Raw genomic sequence first — 15,485 nt, 5'->3', positions numbered from 1 at the left:
CCACACGGCCAATTCACGTGTGGTACTCCCCAGAACCCCTGAAATACACGTACCCTGCTGATATCGTGTGTGGAACTTCCCGCGCACCCCTGAAATACACGTTCCCTGCTGAAATCGCGTGTGGAACTTCCCGCGCACCCCTGAAATACACGTACCCTGCTCGCACTGGGCCAATCGCGTGTGGAACTTCCCGCGCACCCCTGAAATACACGTACCCTGCTGAAATCGCGTGTGGAACTTCACGTGCACCCCTGAAATACACGTACCCTGCTCGCACTGGGCCAATCGCGTGTGGAACTTCCCGCGCACCCCTGAAATACACGTACCCTGCTGAAATCGCGTGTGGAACTTCCCGCGCACCCCTGAAATACACATACCTTGCTCGCACTGGGCCAATCGCGTGTGGAACTTCCCGCGCACCCCTGAAATACACGTACCCTGCTGTAATCGCGTGTGGAACTTCCCGCGCACCCCTGAAATACACGTACCCTGCTGAAATCGCGTGTGGAACTTCCCGCGCACCCCTGAAATACACGTACCTTGCTCGCACTGGGCCAATCGCGTGTGGAACTTCCCGCGCACCCCTGAAATACACGTACCCTGCTGTAATCGCGTGTGGAACTTCCCGCGCACCCCTGAAATACACGTACCCTGCTGAAATCGCGTGTGGAACTTCCCGCGCACCCCTGTAATACACATACCTTGCTCGCACTGGGCCAATCGCGTGTGGAACTTCCCGCGCACCCCTGAAATACACGTACCCTGCTGTAATCGCGTGTGGAACCTCCCGCGCACCCCTGAAATACACGTAACCTGCTGAAATCGCGTTTGGAAATTCCCGCGCACCCCGGTATACACGCACACGTATTTTTTGTCAGCGGGTGTCCGTGTTTGTGGGTACCCCTTTGCACGTCATTTGTCCTGGAGGGCCACAGTATAGGACATTCATCATGGCAGTATATAGGTGCTATTTGTTGGCGCACCTTTTGGCGCACATTTCTTACAGCCGCAGAGACGCTACCGCCTGCTTTCTTGTGGCGGTCGTGTTTGTACCTGTGCGCTGGTTTGGGCGTGCGCTTTTTTGCCCTATTCTATTCCATGAATACGTGTTGTAGGCGAGCGTGTGGGCGTTCCGCGCACTTGTGCCCTATACTTCCCCCGTGACGCCCACGTTTTGGCAAGTTGTTCCCCATTCCGAGTGTTACGCCCGAGTTCCGCCTACTTTTGTTGCGTGCGCCGCGCTATGTGCGAATTTCGCTGTGGCCTGTGCGATTTTCGCTGTGACCTGGCGCACGCTGTTAGATGGCCTGTGCGCCAACGTGCGCCGCGCTCTTTTTTATCGCACATCCGCTGGTTTTCTCGCGCACGGACTTCCATGAATCGATGTGCGCTGCTTTACGTGCGATTTTCGCACTTGCACTGCGATTTTCGCTATTCCACTGCGATTCGCACGTTTTTGGCCACTTGCGCCGCGCTAATTATTCCATGAATCGGCCTCTGAATGTGTTAATTGTTAACTGCAAACCTCCCTGCATATGTCTTAATAGCATGGCATTTATGTTTAAACCTGTGCGTATATAACACATGGAATAACTGGCACATCTTACTTTTGTGAACTGGCTTCACTATAAATAAACTGGGTGTAAATGCACGCACAAATACAAAGAACAGGAACTGGGTATCAATATATTTTCTGATGACCATTTATTGTGGTTGATCAACAGCTGTCTGATTCAAGGCGCAGAAAACACGACTTACAAGGCAGCCAGAGAGTCCAAGTTAGTATGTCTTCCAAAGAATCTAACTTTTAACCGGCAACGAAAATCCATTTGCACGCAGTAAAACGGCGGCCGAATGTGATTTTAAGCACTGACATCTATATAAATTATCTTGCTGATTCACACACATTGGAGAACGTGATTACCCCTTCTCTATCCCGTATATGCTTAGGCCGCACAAATGTTCCCAAAGGCGAACATGTCGCTTCAAAGGTAATCTCATTCTATACCCTGCCGTTCACAGCGTGCGATCTATCTTCTCCGTGTAAGGTGTTGCACACGGAGGCCTCCAGATGCGTGCAGATCGCTGTCTGACGCTTTTCACTCAGTGCATGTGTATACAATGCGCCGCTCCCCACAGTGTCTTCCATTTGTCTACAACAAAGAAGCCTGCCAAGCAACAACTGACACATCACGGTGGGGAGTCAGCTTGGCCCGTTCATCTTGGCTATTATTTAACGTCTTTCCAGAGTGAATTGCCAAAGTTAGGTTCAAGGTTTTCTCTCTTACCTGTTTTTCTGATTCAGTGTCAGTCAGTCACATCACTGAACCCCAGGAGTACCAAACTCTAAGAAAGAAAATATTTGCATCCATATATTGGATTTGCTTAAGCACATCTCTCCTGGCTTAACTGCTAAGATCTGAAGAAAGGACCTCTTTGACCAGAAAAAGCAATCAAAGCAGCAGCCACTGCCCTATTGTGTCTGTCCAATCAAAGATGTCGATATCGGTAACTTCCATCCCTATCACGACTCAAACTTTCACCTGCTTGGTCAAAGGCCCACCTGTTGACATGCCTGTGATATTGCATCTCATCTGGTGCCAGGAATCAAAGTACACAACCGCCAGACAGAATCTGTACCTACTGATGTCCTATCGAGTGACAACCGCGCACTGCCCGCAATCCCCCTGACTCATTGAGAAACGTAATATAAGTTGGATGTAATATTTTGATGTTTTTGGACAGGCTCCAGAGAGAGACTACCAGAAACCTCAATCTATAATGCAAAGAGGATAATATGCATCTCCCACTCAGGGCGCACTGAGACGGAAAATTAATTTCTCTTCAGTTTAATAGGATGCTGACAAATCTAAAAAGAGCTGAACATGATATTCAACTGGATGCCCTTGTAAACCAGTAGCGCATTAAACGCAGATGGCATGCGGAAGCAACGCACTTAATCCGACATTCCATGTTCATGTGGCAATCACACCGTCGTGCTATATTCTCTTTAAATGCGCTCGATAATGCGATGCTTTTTAATCCACTGGCAGTAGATAGGCAGGGTGGTGTCTTGAGCTCCATTATCTTTGTAGATTTCTCATTAGAAACATCTCGTCTTTATTATGTAGTTACTGTGTTGCTCTGTCGCAAACAAAACAGAGCTGGAACCCTTACATCAAGGCACTCTCTCTAGATGCCATGCACTGAATTTCCACCTGGAACTGAACTGTGCAGCATTTCCTCGCATATATAGATTGGACTCTTGTCACCCTCTTGTTCCCTCTCATCCCTTCGCTCCATTCAACAACCCCTTATTTCTTCTTTGATGTGACCATAGAATGCCCGCTTTCCCTCATTTAGTTAGAGTTAGCGACCGACTGACTGCCTTCTTGCTGTGCGTGTTACCGGAGCAGCCTGTTCTCTATGTTCATTGTCAAGGTGGAGGATCGAAATCAGTAAAAACCCTCACTCTACTGGAGCAGGTGCAGAGTGTGTAAGGAGTGTTTCTAGTGGTTCACGGGTTTGAATGATTTAAAGGATAAGAAGAGTATTCCTTACATACAGCTATGCTCTAAGTAGAATCATTGTTTTGCTGTCTCCCGAATCCGGGCCCAGGAGAGGCCGACTGTTGTCACAGCCAATAGAGCAGTGACCTGGTGAGGATACATAGCTCTGGTAAGCCTGAGATAAGAATACTACATTTGGTATTTGCTGCACTTGCTGTCCACTCATCATTCCGGGCCTCAGATAGGCCGACGGAGTTTTCTGTGTCTTTTCTGGGCACCGGAGGCCGATGGTGTGTGCAGTCATAATCTGCAGAAGAGCAGAAATACATTGATGATAGTGTCCAGCAAGTCGCTGCAATTACATGACATTTGCTTTGAATTTCGAGCATGGGTAGGCTAATGGCTCTATCGTTGAAATAAACCTTTGCCTGTGACTTTTTCACCTTTGTTTTTTCTTCTATTTAACTGCTCATTTTTAAAGCAGCAATTTTGCCTCCTGGTGGTTACTTAGACTATACGTCCTTATTTTTATTTTTGTCAGTGGTTTTTAACTATACTCAAACTTGTGGCTTTTTTTTAGCCATACAGGCCTAATAACTTTTGGGCAACTGGAATTGTGGTAATTTGTAACCTAGTAAAAGTCTATTTTGTGCATTTAGTTATTTTATTTAAAAAAAGACTGCATTAGGGGTTAAACCTAACAAATGTTCAACCTGTGAAGTAATGGCCCGGCCCAGGTGAACTACAAAGTTACCCAGCTGGACGTGCAAACATAGCTACTGTGTGAACCTTTTGATCAAAGTGCCCCTGTATTGGATCCAGACTTGTGGCTTTTTTTTTAGCCATACAGGCCTAGTAACTTTTGGGCAACTGGAATTGTGGTAATTTGTAACCTAGTAAAAGTCTATTTTGTGCATTTAGTTGTTTTATAAAAAAAGACTGCATTAGGGGTTAAACCTAACAAATGTTCAACCTGTGAAGTAATGGCCCGGCCCAGGTGAACTACAAAGTTACCCAGCTGGACGTGCAAACATAGCTACTGTGTGAACCTTTTGATCAAAGTGCCCCTGTATTGGATCCAGACTTGTGGCTTTTTTTTAGCCATACAGGCCTAGTAACTTTTGGGCAACTGGAATTGTGGTAATTTGTAACCTAGTAAAAGTCTATTTTGTGCATTTAGTTGTTTTATAAAAAAAAGACTGCATTAGGGGTTAAACCTAACAAATGTTCAACCTGTGAAGTAATGGCCCGGCCCAGGTGAACTACAAAGTTACCCAGCTGGACGTGCAAACATAGCTACTGTGTGAACCTTTTGATCAAAGTGCCCCTGCATTGGATCCCACCCAAGACCTGTAAGTGCTCATCATTTTCAATAAAGGACTGGAGAATATGCCTACCCACCGGGAAAACCGGTGGGAGAGCTATCCCCCATTACCTCAACTGTAGATCTGAGCCAAGGTCTTGACATTACACTCAAGTCAACAAATATTCTTTAAAAAAAAAGATTGGTGATTGTTTTAAAAGCACAAGGAGTCTGGATGAGGGCAATCATAGCCTCAGAAGAGACATGTTGGTAAGAGGGGGGATTAATCCAAATGGCACTCATGTGAAAGAGGTCCTTTTGGAGGAAATTAGTTTGATAAATGTAGACAGAGAGCATGATTCAAATAAACTAATTGGAAAACTACAATACAAGGATTCTTTATCAGCAACCACAGATTTATTTGCAACATCAATACATGAATCTCTGGGTGAACAATGGCTGGAAATAAGCAGGTACAACCTATGGAATCAATGGACCTTTCCAATGAGGAAGATGGCATGACATTGAATGAGTGTTTGCAGCCTTCTACTCTAGGAACACTTAATTTTGTTTTGAAGTAATTGGTCAAGGTTTTTGAACTGCTTGTAGAGTAAGTAAAGGAGCAAGGTAATATCTTGCAGACAACGCAAACGAATTTGGTAAGTCTCATCAAACTATTAGGCAATGGAAAAGAAATACATGAAAAGATGGCCTTAATACTCGAGAAGAATACAAAGCAGAGTGCCATGTTAATAATGATGAGAAATTGTTCACTAAAAGTGAGTGAAGAGCAATCTGGAGAACGTGGTAACCTTGCCCATCATAATGTAATAACAACTTTACTTACCCCACTGACAGAGTGCCAAGAAAAAATTATTTCACTTCTAAACGCACAATATGTGGAGGGAAAAAAGCTGCAGGATGATACCATCAAAGTATAAGTCCCCCAACAAAAGAGCCAACCTGAGAGGGGACTAACCCATAACTATGAAGATCAGTTTAATGACACCCCACCATTGATATCTTTTATAGATGAATGTGCCTGACTGAGATCAATTATCTATGGTGACCAAGAAGAAACTAGGGACCACAGAAATCTACAACAAACACAGAAGCCAATAATAAATATTGAAGATAGCGCAAGAACAAATCAGGATGTTGGAATGGAGATTGAAATTGTAGTGAGGAGAAAGGTCATAAAAGTGGAAGCGGACCATGCCCAGCAAAGAAAGCCAAATAGTGTGTCCAATCAAAGGACTGGTAATAAAAGGTGTATGAAGAGCTTAAAGAAACAAAACATCAACAAATAAATGTAAGAGGACAAGGATCACTCCAAAATGTCTTCAAAAACATTACCTATGAAAAACAAAGGTATTGAATTACTAACGGATGAAAGCATCCACAACGGAGCCCCTAAATCTAGGATTCAGAGTACCGAACAAAGTAGGAAAGGGTCTAAGAGAAGGATAATTGATACAGTGGAAGAGGAGTCCGGCCTGTCAAGTTTATTACGTATATCAACATCATTGAGTCAACAGCTAAGCACCAGTCAAAGGCTGCAAGAAGAGAATCAAGATACAATAAGGGATTCTGAAATTATTTAAAGCTTCTCTTGGAAGAAGCCCAATGGCACCATAAGATCAACTAAACCATTTGTGCCAATCCAGAGAATGGCGAAGGGCACCGAAAAGGGCCTATAACATCATTCTATGGGCACCTCTGAAAATGTCACTCTAATCAGATGTTGAAGTTTCTCGCAAGAGCTGAGAGACAAGATCAGATTCCCTTAACAGATGGTGCCCTGGTATGAGATAATCCAGGACTGAGTACTGACAGCCATGTTGAACCGCTACAAAATGAGTTGATGAGTAGATGGCAAGAACAATATCCACTCAGACCATTAATTAATAAAACATTGTCTTAAAGCCAGCTGCCAGTGAATCGGTTTGAAGACAGTAGCCATGAATGTTGTCAGACACAAATGATTTCCAAATGCACTGATAGCCATGTGGAAATGTTGTTAAATGATCTGCTGACTAGACAATGAGAGCGACACCCTCTTGGATCATTAATAAAGGAAACATCGGCTGAAAGCCATCACCCACTACATTGGTTTAAAGACAATTCTCATGAACCAGGTGAAACTCAAAATCTCAAAAAATGTGCAGATGAAGGCAAACATGGTGACCTGATCTGTTATGTCTTAGAATCAATGTTTCCAAGAGAAGACAACATGAGTCTAAATCAGTGGAGCATATTCACAATTTTTCACCATATCCCAAGGTTGAAGAACTTGAACTCATGTGATATTGAACGTGGTGATTTTATTAACGAGAAAAGACTTGACATAGTAGTCATCACTGTACATCTAGGGTGATTAGGGAGTTATAACTGTCTGCAGTGGATGATTTGATATTAAGAGGGTTCCATCTGTACATAATGCATGACCTCAAGAAAGTAAATGATATGATTCCACTAACACCCAATCGCTGTACAATAAGATCAGATAATCACAGAACAGTGGCCATGCAGGAATAAGTAAATATTAAGAGACCACTAGAAAATTACTGGCCATGGCTGCCAGGAAGCCTGAGTGCCTATGAGATGAGTGGTGGATGTAGGCATCCTGGTTCTTAGCATATGTAGTTGGAACACACAGAGGTTCAACCATTTGTTGGAAGAAAAATCTTAAATGAGTATGATGTAATATGCCTCCAGGAAACATTTTTGTGGGAGTAGGTGATATTAGATGGATATGAGGCATGTTTACAAAAAGCTATTAAGGCCCCCTTCAGAAGACTGAAAGGAGGTCTGTTGTGCCCCTCCGTACTAGTAGGTTTCATTGGGATACGTTAAGAGATGATTCTATGGCTGGAATCTTAGCTGTTGAATTGACCATGGATCCCAAACTGGACGGAACAATGCAGGAAGCAGGAATAATGTGCTGGAAGACCTCCATCTGGTGCTTTGGGGGCATAATTAAGGATCCAAGGGAAGGTGATGTAGAGGTCGTGGCAGGTTTTTTAGGTTTTTGGGGCTGGGAAGCTGATCATCTCTTGCACGGCACAATGTTCAATAAAACAATTTAGTTGTTCATTCATGAAGACTAATACAATTCATTGTTGATTCCTTTGATAGATTGTACCTGTATCATGGATCCGTTGGGTAAAGCAGCACATTTTTGAATGCCAGGAGCCGAATTACGACGACCCCTATGCATCAAGGATCAGGTAAGATGTCCTCATTAAAAACTCTAAAGGGAGTCTATCATGAGGACGATACCTGGGCCGGTGAGGTTGCATGTGGGGCCACACAGAAAAGCTGTGTTTTTTTAATAGATACAGTAATGAAAAGGTAAATGGGAGCCTTGTTTAGGGGTTATGGCAAGATGGGATGGACATTCAGTGTTGGGTATTTTGCACTAATTACTGTGTTTACCTGTTTTATTGCAGTGACTTTGGCTATCATTTATAATTTTTGCCCTGGGAGAAATCTGGCAAAAAACTCTGTGGAGGACGGACATAGCTTTTTGAGGGCTGGGGGCCATTAAAGTCCATGTCTACCCCCCAAAGTGGGGGTGAAAGCCATTCATGCCTCAAGGTTTCTTTTTAATTCTCAGGAGAAATCTTGTGAGGAAAAAGCAAAAAAAAAAGATGGTCGCCACCAAAGGGAAAAAGGAACTCCATTCCTTTTCCATTTCTATGGTGCCACCCATCGGAAGGGCATTGGGTGGCTGGAAAAGTGGGTGGATAATGTGTATTCTCAACCACTGTTCCAGTCACCTGACTGGCTCAGCACCAGTTCCCTGGTGCAAATATAAATTAGTTAGGCTGGTCTTGATATGTGTTTTAATCCTGACTGAGTGCATTCATGTCTCGAAGAGTGAGGGTATCAGTGGGGAACCTCTCTGTACGTTTTTATTTTTGTCAATGGTTTAGAATAGGGAACAAGAATGTAATAAAAAAAGGATTAGGAATTTTAAACACTGAAGCCTTATTAACTATCAGTACATGGATGAGTGCAGGTTGAATGCCTTATATTCCTGTTAAGACCACTCTGTTCTGTTTCTGGTTGATAACCCTTTCCCTCTTACGATCGCAAAGGATTGGAGTCAAAGATCGACTGGTAGAGGGGCACCTGGGTATAGGAGCAATTGAAAAACAAATGTTGAAAATTAGGGAATGAGATGGGCAAGGGGCAGTCAAAACAGGCAGAGGAACACCCAAAGAGGTTGCCCACCCATTATATGTTCAGCCATCATAATAACTTTACAAGAGACTTTCTACGCAAAATAAACAACAATTCATCAAATCACTTATAAAACCAAATAACATAAAACCGGACTTATAGACATAATTCAAAAATACATCACATTCAATATATAAAAAATCCTATCAAATAAATGCACCATTAATAAGTAATAAGAAGTATTCCCCATAGGTATTGTAGACACGAACCTCCTGCGCCATTATATTTGAATACATTTCTATGCCTGATTCTATCCAGACTGGCACAATCAATTGGAGGAGCTTATGTAGTTTCTAACGTCTCCACATAATCTGCAATGTCTAGCATGCTTTGAATAGTAGATTGTGCTGGCAGGATTTCCATTGACAGCATAGTGTTGAATTTAAAGCCATATACTTACTTATTATATGACTACAGGGAGATGCCTTTAACTATTGTGGCATCTTGTCAAAATTTAGATAATATTCCATAAAAAATACTGTTAGCTTTACTTGACAATTCTACAATATTCTGTTCTCTTTCAATTGAATGTAAGTGTTGCTTTAAAGTTGCCTTATAGCAGCTCATAGATGTTTCTATAATCCCCAACTCTGTCCCTTGTAGCGAAGATTCAATACTTCTTAAACAACTGATAGCCAACCTTTTTTTCTGCATCCTGTAAAAATGCCAGAGTTTTTACAACAATGTCCCAGTATCAGCATCCTAGAATATCTTAACTAACAAAAGCCTTTTCTGCAGAACTATGGTACATCACCTATATATATTGCACTCTAACTTTAGTTATTCAATTGGCAATGTAAATTAGGTTCTCAACAGTTTCCTAATGATTTTTGCCTCTGATTTATCTATTTATTTTATATACTCCCTACCCCATATTTCTAATCCATACAATGTTAGTGACCTGACTTTCATAAAATAGAGACTGTTGATGATCTGTAGTGAATGACCCCCATTGTTTCCCACATATGAACTGATCACGCCTACTATTTGGGAAATGCGTCTGTTTAACAAATCCCAATGCTTATTCCAGTTAAATTCGACATCAATCACAATATGCAGATACTTACATTCCTGTGCAATTTCAACAATATTCTCTTAGATTTTCCAGCATGTATTTTTGTCTTCTTTTTCTTCGAACAATTAAGTAACATTAATTTAGTTTTACTGGTTTTAATTACTAAATCGTTTTTCTTACAATAACTTCCCAGCCAATCAAATTCATTTGTAGTCCAATTGGGCTATAGTCCACCAGGATCAAGTCATCTGCGTACCCCAACCAGTCCAAGGATAATGCCCCATAACTAACATGAAAAGTGCCACTCCCCTCCAACGATTCTTGCAAGACTGACAAGTAGAGGTTAAATAAGCACAGTGCAAATATGCAACTCTGCTTAACGCCTCTACCTGTTCGAATACAATTTGTGGCCTTTCCAGTACGATCTAACCTGACACTTATGCGTATGTCCTGATACAACACAACAATCATTTTGAGCAAGCCTTTGGGGATCTCTTTGGCTTCTAACTTGCCCCACAATGACAAAATAGTATAATTGTATTCAAATCACACCACACTGTCAACTCTTGCAACAAAAACTGTGCAAATATGCAAATATTTTAGATGGGATACTCAGCATAGCTAACAATCTGTAATTTGATAGTACATATGTTTGCCCCTTTTAAAAACTGGGAGGATTATACTCTCCTTCCAACTAGCCAGGATTGTTCCTGTTAGGCTAATCGCTTTAAAAACCTTTAACATTATGTTTGCCTAGAGCGTGGGGGCCTTCTTTAATAAAACATTGCTAGTGGCGTCAGGGGTGATGGGCCATGAGATTTAGAAACTCTCAATTACTTTTATAAGTTGTTCAACAGTGATCTCACATTGACATATCTCATTATCTAATGTTTCCAAGACTATATGTTCAGATAGTTTTTTCTCCAAGACTTCACCAGAATACTCTTCCCATATATTGCAGAAAACACTGTTAATCAGCCTTCCCTCTTGCTTATTTGAATTTATAAAATTCTAGAACATACAATCATTATGAGTATCTTCTGTCTCCTTCAATTGCATCCATACATCTTTCTTTTTCTTTTTCAGAAAACACGCTAGCCATCGTTTGAATTTGTATTTCTGTTGCTTTATGAGGATCCCTATCTGCTGAGCATCATCAACTTGTTCTGACTGCTTTAGCATAACTATCAGGTTATATAGATCTTTTCTCAGCACTTTCCTTTCATTTTGTACCGTTTTATCACACTGAGATCTACAATGGCCCAGTATAACCTGATTTTGTTAGCCAGTTATATGGGCTCTATTTAGAAGTTCCCTTTGTGAAAGCATTGAGTTTAAAATACCTTAAAAAAAACACTATTGCTTCATCCGCTATCTCTTTATTGTCAATAGATTCATATCGTGCAACAAACCCAAAAAGACCATTACATATAATCTGATTAGACTCCTCCAAAGTTCTCCCATTCCACACAATTATATTAGATCCCTGGTTAACCTCTACATGAACAGCACAATTTATCTTCTCTTCTACAGATTTCTCCAGTTCTACAGCTGCACACAATGGAACGTGAAGAGACCACCATTTCGACAACCTTGCTTATATATTGGGATTTCACAAACAGATAATCTTTAGTGGATTGGCTTCTGCCATCCACACAGGTACATCCCCCATTTCTGTCACCTATGCAATACCCGTTTAACATCATAAAACCATGCAATTGCAAATAATTAAGCCAACCAAGTCTCATTTTATCAGAACGATTTTCTAATAAGGGAATCAGTGATGTCCTCAGATTGGTTTCTACTTCAATGTTAACTATGGGAATCCTTGCATTGAAGTCACCACCTATAATCACCATCATGTTTTCATCTACTACATTCATCATTTACAATATATTTGTTTTCATAGAACTATGCTGCTTTACACCAGGTGGGTCATAGCTGTTAATAATCATTAACTTTACCTTATTCCTACAAATATGCTCTACATATACATTACAATTACATTATACTTACTTTCTTGCAGTCTGTTTAAAGTCCATGCACTATATGTAATCCACCTTTTGGTCTACCTCTTGGTCCCTTTTTTGTCATAGATCCTATAGACTGTCTTTCTTCAAAACACAAAGGTTCAGTTAGCCAGGATTCCCGTAACAAGAGCACAGAAAAAATGTGACCATTATCACTCAAACAATCTTCATCCCAATAATGAGACAACCCTGTGGTCTTCCATGAACACAACAACCAACTATCATCAGGACTGATTCGAGAAGTATTCTTGGCAGGCTTTAGGAAGCCACTGCCAATAACCAGAATTATCAGGGTCAACTGTTTTTCCATGGGACTGTATAGATTCTTGGCATTATTTGACCTGACAGAATAGACAGACAAGTTTCTAATTGAAGAGACCTTTAACATGGATAAATTGGAAGCACTCAGGCGAGCATTGGTGGAACAGAAAGGCAAAGTGATTCTGAAACAGTGTGGTGAATTTAAATCAATGCTAGAAGAGGCAATGGGACATCATAACAACTGTATGGCTAGGGGGTGAGGCAGGTAAATGATGAGGGCAAATACATTATTTGAGGTCAAGAACAACCCATCTGGTGGGAAGTTTAGAACCCACCGAGTCCCGCAGAGTATCAGGATTTCCAGGACGTCTTCAGCGAGGAGGCTACAGAGATCCTACCTCCACATAAATTGTTTGACTGCCACATTAACCTGGACCCTGGTGTGCCCCTGCTTTGCCATCATATTTAGGCCCTAAACAAAGCCAAACATGCACACAACCTAAAACTTGGATTTAACAGACCGTCGTCCTCACCAGTATCTTTGCCGCTATTCTTTGTAGCAAAGAAGACCAGGGACCTATCCACATGCAGAGATTATTGTGCGGTGAACATGATAGCGATTAAATAACTATGCTCCCTGCCGGTCATCCTGGATTTACTGGACCATGTACGGGATGCAATAGTGTACACAAAATTAGACCTCTGAGAAGTGTACCATCTAGTGCGAGTGCATGAAGTGGATGAGTGGAAGACGGCCTTTGGGATGTAGGAATATCCGGTCATGCCATTTGCTCTCTGCAACATGTCTGCAGCCTTTGAGAATGTCCTTGATGAGGTCCTTAGAGAATACTTGGATGAGTTTTCAGTCGTGTACATCAATGACATACTGATATATTCCTGTTTTATGAATGAGCATCGACAACATGTTCATTAATTCTACAGCGACTACAAGAGCACGGGTTGTATGCCAAACTGGTGAGTTTCAAGGCACCACAGTGGAAATTCTTGGTTTATATTGTCTCCAGCAAGTGTGCCGATGGACAATAGGAAAGTGAACACCATTCTGGATGGGCCAGCCCTAGCCTCGGTAAAAGAATTACAAGCCATGCTAGGATTCCCAAACGTTTATTGATGCTTCATCGAGGGCTTTGCACATCTAGTAGCTCTTCTCACCAGACTATTGTGGAAAGGCATAAAATACATGTCATAGCAGATGCAAGCTTTAATGCACTGAAGACAGTATTTACAAAGGCATCAGTGTTACAACACCCATATTTATCACAACCGTTCTTGGTTATGTATTAGGAGCCATCCTCACCCAACAGGACACCACAGGTCAATAACACCCAGTTGCATTACTCAAGAAAATTAACACAAGCAGAGCAAAAATATGCAAATGCAGAAAGGGAAGTGCTAGCCATAAAAGTGTTGTTTGATGAATGGCACCTTACCTGCTAGGAGCTCGACCCACCATTACAATTCTAATGGATCACAGGAACCTTCAGTTCTTGAAATAGACCTGAGCATTAAGCCAAAGGCAAATAAAGTGGGCAATGCAGTTTGCGGAATATGACTTTGTTGTCACAAATCAACCAGGAGCAGAAAACAAGAAAGCAGACATGTTATTCCGATATCCAGAGCCCAGCAAACTAGAACTAATGGATGACCCGACACCCATAGTGCCTCCAGACCGAATAATAGGAATTCTCTCATCAGTGCATACTCTCTTCGACCAAGTGGGATAAGCCATCACAGCATATGAACTTAGTCAATATGCGGAAGCAGAAAAAAAGTAGACTGCAAGAATGATCTGCTGTTCCAGGGCTCGGCTTTGTGCCTCCCAACCCAAGAACCACAAAAACAAGCTCAACAATGGTGTCACGACTCCTCCTTAGCCAGCCACCCAGGAATAACAAAGATGCAAGAGTTAATCATAAGACACTTTTACCAGGTCACAGTTGAAAGCTGAAGTTCATTGCTATGTAAATAATTGTGAGACATGCCTTTGTAATAAAGATTACCATCAAAAGTCCAGAGGCCTACTGCTGCCATTACTGAATGCCCCAGCACCATGACATACCGTCATGCTGTATCTTATCATGGATCTCCCGCCCATCCAATGGTTCACAATGTTGTCAGTGGTGGTGGATAATTTCAACAAGTTAGACCACTTCATACCCTGCAAAGGTGTGCCTTCTGTGGGGGATTTTGCAGATTTGTTTTTACAAAACATTGTCCATTTTCATGGGATTTCATCTAACATAATCTCTGATCGGGGATCGAAATTCACCTCTTGCTTCTGGTGAACCTTCTGTACTGCATTGGGTATCAATGTATGTTTGTCTACCATCTTCCACCCAGAAACAGACTCACAGACCGAAAGAACTAATAAGGCTGCATAGCAGTATTTGCATTGCTTTACAGAGGGCACGTGAAGTGCCCTGGGCTCTAAGCCCCCAGCTGTGCAGCATGGCTTCCTAATAATCCAGGCGTAACTTAGACCCCCAGGCCTCTTCAAATCGCTACTGCCTTGGGCACCAAGCCCTCCATGTCACAACTTGGGTCCAACCCCTTAAAACAGTCTTTGGGCCCTCAGCCATGCCAAAGTCTCTTGACTTTCTCTGTGATTGACCTATCTAACTACTGACAGACCATCTGGCCGCTGGCTTTGGCGCATCTCCTTATTTTCTGTGCCTGTTCCCTTTGCGCTGGGCCCTTCTTATTATTATTAGGAAGCCATGCTGCACAGCTGGGGGCTTAGAGCCCAGGGCAGCAGCATCAGAAGAGGTTGTGAACCTAAGCTGCTGCCAAGAAGTGACAGGGAAGTTGTTTGAAGGAGTTTGGGCTAAGGTACAAAGTGCCTGGATCAGAGGAGGGTCCTGGGGGCAATTCCAGCATTTGAGTGGGCTTGGGGCCCGTACCTGCACCTAAGAGACTTGTAGCCCGTGCATACACTTGGGGGCTTGGAGCCCATGGCACAGTTGGAGGTATTCGGAGTCACAAATGTGCTTATGAAGGGGCTCAGAGCTAATATGCAGCAACACCATAAGGGAGTTAGAGCCCATTACAGCGCTGGAAGGGGCTCTTAATTGTGGTTTTGCTGAGGAGAGAAGGCTGCA

Source organism: Ambystoma mexicanum, chromosome 8 (genome assembly GCF_040938575.1).
Source record: "Ambystoma mexicanum isolate Mex_15411 chromosome 8, UKY_AmexF1_1, whole genome shotgun sequence".
NCBI lineage: Eukaryota > Metazoa > Chordata > Amphibia > Caudata > Ambystomatidae > Ambystoma > Ambystoma mexicanum.
The sequence above is the reverse complement of the archived record's forward strand: the minus strand, read 5'-3'. Positions refer to the sequence as shown.